Source organism: Pteropus vampyrus, unplaced genomic scaffold, assembly GCF_000151845.1.
Source record: "Pteropus vampyrus isolate Shadow unplaced genomic scaffold, Pvam_2.0 Scaffold12, whole genome shotgun sequence".
In the NCBI taxonomy this organism is placed as follows: Eukaryota; Metazoa; Chordata; class Mammalia; order Chiroptera; family Pteropodidae; genus Pteropus; species Pteropus vampyrus.
Window position 1 is genome coordinate 12,014,160 of NW_011888793.1, and position 3,775 is coordinate 12,017,934.

The window sequence follows — 3,775 nt, forward strand, 5'->3', positions numbered from 1 at the left end:
GACTGAGCCAGAACATAGTCCCTGTCCTCGTGATGTTTTAGCTAGAAAGACAGATGTTAGCCACTATTTACCAAGGTAATTAATTAATCATAATTGTGATAAGTAGCCAATGGATTCTGGAAAAGCTTTTAACCAGCAGTTCTAGATCTAACTTACACTGGTGACTCAGGCAAGAAGTGACAATTAATGTGAGATATAAGTAGGAATTAAATAAGATGGGGTATATGTGTGTCTGTGTATAAGAGATAGAGGTGGGAGGGAACAGAAGGAAAGGGCAGGAGTCTAGAAAGAGTATTTCAAGCAGAGGTAACAAGACCCTGAGGAGTAAAGGAGTTTAGGTGTTGGAGGAATGAATGAAGCCATTGTGGCCAGAGTACAGCCAATGTGGGAGAGAGAGACAGGGTTGGACTGGAACAATGAACAGGGGCCACCTTCCTACAGACTGTGGCCTTCACATACCACCACAACTGGAGAAAGCAGTGTGAATAGAGCAAAGCAGACATGGACCGATATGTCTGAGCAGCAAGGATATGATGGTGAGTGAAAGGTCTCATTTTCAGATCTTCTCTCACCTCAAAAGAAAATTCTATCTGCTTCTATGGAACAAATTTGGAATGCAGGCACATTTGATGATAGAACCACTAAAAACTCTATCATCCTAAGGCTTTCTAAATTTTTATGGTCTTTTCTTATAGGGACTTCAAAAGATCTTCACACAAGAGAAGGCAACTAACATACTTGAGCACACCATGGAGTGTGTACCAACCAATGTGCCAGGTACTTTTTTAATACCTTCTCTTATTTTAATCCTCACAAAATTTTAAGATAAAGCCTCTATTTTTTTACCAAGAAAATAAAGCATTAAGTAAATATCAGAAAACTGCCAAGAAGCCTGAGTCTTATACTTCTGACTCCAAAGTCTCTGTACTTTGTCCACAGTAAAGACAAAGGCTTTTCCACAATGATCCATCCTCCATTCAGAATGAAATCATCACTTTAAACAATCGGTATGGGAAAGCATGGTGATGCCTGTATGTAGGTGGCCAAAGACTAACATATTGAAATGTGAAAAATTTCAGTCTAATTATGTTGTTTCAGGAAAGCAAGTATCTCCCCCTCTTTTTATTTTAATTAAAAAGGTTTCTTTGTCATATATACATGAAAATCTTCCATCCTAACCTCCACCTGAAACTATTTCTCTTTACTCTCTCGCTTGCCTTCGACATGACAATCTGAATTCTTTAAAGACCACCGGAATGCTTCTCGGGAGATGAGAAGATCCTTTACCTTCAAGAGGATGGCTCTAAGGTGTATTCCAGTGGTGTCCCGGCCCCTTTCGATGTGTCTCTTCACTGCCGTCCCTCTTTCTTAACTGATCTCAGCCCACTGAACATCCCCTCTCCCTTCACCAAGGCTACATCATTCTTCTCCATCCTTTTCCCACTTTCTTTCTCCTCTTTTTAGTCACTTCGCCCACACTCCTCAGGTTTTATACAAATAAGGTGGACTTTCATAGACATCCCTGGACAATTTCCTTCCACCAGTCACAGCATAGGAGCCATCAGTGTTTCTCTGCGGCGCATGTCTGTGCCGGCTGGTGATAAGGCTACTGTTCACCAAAGAGGTGGATGGTTCTTGTCCTTCAAAAAGGTGAAGAAGGAAGATGAGCTGTTTCTGAGACACATGCAGGAAGCCTGTACTTTCCAGATGGCTTCTCGCCAGAAGATGAGGGGAATATTTGTACGCCTGTGGTTTTTACTGCTACTGTCTACAAAAATGTCAATGACCAATACCTTGAAAGATTGCATCTTTCATGGTATTTCTGAGTTCATCTGTGTGCTTGGGAGGAGGATATTATATGGTATTTTTTGTTGTTTTGTTTTTTGTTTTTGCTATCCTCATTAACAACACATGGTATAAATTAATAAAAGATTTACCTGTACTTCACAAATTAATTTTAAAAAATGTATTTCTATTATAACCAGGAAAAACATAAAGCTTTATGAAAATAAATAAATCCTCCCCTGCAAAAAGAAAAAAGAAAAATCATGACCCTAGGATGACAGAAAACATCAATTTAAAAAACAAGCTGAGAACTTAAAGCTAAATACAAATCTACTAATGTGTTGCTTGTTCATGACTATTAGTCAATTCTTGAATTTCAGCTGTATATCTTGGCATCTTATGTCATATTGGATATTATAAATGATTCTGTGACAATGTTGCAATAGGTCATAAAAAAATGTTCACAATGCATAGAATACAATTTTTCTCTTCCAAAAATTTGATGATAAATACATTACATTATTATCCCACTAGAAAACTGATGTATAAACTCGTCCCTTGATTTACGCAGTATTTTTTTTTCCATGAGTTTTTTCATATTCAGTAAATATTTCTCGTTTCCATGGACTTTTTAAATGCTGTTTCCATTTATGCAGTGTAATTTATGTGGTTCTTTCTTTGTCATTTCCATTATTGGTGATTACTTTTTCTAAAAACAACAGCTTAACTCAGCAATGTACAAAGAACTAATACTTACTAGCACACAATTATTAATGATCTTCCTGTTCACTGGATGGCAAATATAAAAGCATGAGTGACTACTGATGTTTTTCAGGATTGGTTTTACAAATGTTTTGCTGTTAAAGCTGAAAATTATATGAAGGAAAAATGTCTTCCTTTTAAAATAATTTTACTTTTAGATAATGCACCTGGTCATCCATACAATTTAGAACATCCAATTCAAAAATTGTATATTTGTCATCAAACATAACTTCCTTGATCCAACCTTTAGATCAAGGCATTATTTTTACCTTTAAGATTAATTATAGTAAATGGAGTTTTTATTTTTAATAAACTTGAAGATAATGAATCACTTACAGTTATAGAAGCTTGGAATACACAATTTTAAGTTATATCAGGAATATTACTTTAGCTTTGAGTGATAAAAAGCCATAAACTTTAAATGCTTACTGAAAAACATTATGGCCAGAAGTGGTTGTACCAGGGAATATGGTTCCAACAACTGAATAGGGATTAACTGGACTTATTAATTTATTAAATAAACTTCAAAAAGAAGGATCTGATCATTTGAATGTAGATGATATTAACAAATTACCAGCTGATCACAAATTAACTAATAATGAATTCATTCACTTGATATCTGAAGGCCATCCTGCCAATGAATATAGATGGCAGTGATCTTGAACCAGTTTCATTCACTGCAGAAAATATTTACAAAGCTCTTCAATTGGCCACCAAACTGGAAACTGCAATTCTAGACATTGATCCAAACATCTAACAAGCCTTAAAATTTCAAAAGATTTTTTTAAATGTTGCAGCAAATATCGAAGAATTTATGAAAACAGTAAAAGATGGGGTCGGAAAAATATCATCCAAAAACATAAATATAAATAATGAAACCAAAGTAGAGCGATGAAGATAGTGACTTTGTGCCAATTGAAAAAAGAAGGTTGATTGCTCTAGATTACAGTACAGACACCAACAACAAATAAAATTTATTTTGGCTTTTCTGAATTTTCATTAGCATTTTTTTTGTGAAAATATGTGAAATAAATATTTTTATGACTTATATTGGCCTATTTCTTCAGTATTTTTTTCTTTTGTACTAGTAGACTCTTTCTACAAGGTTTTCTTCTGCATAAAAAAAAGATGTGTGGAACGAATAATCCACATAAACAAGGGATGGGTGTAATATTATATAATTTATATAGCAAATTAATGTGTTATGTATTTAAATTGTATATAATAT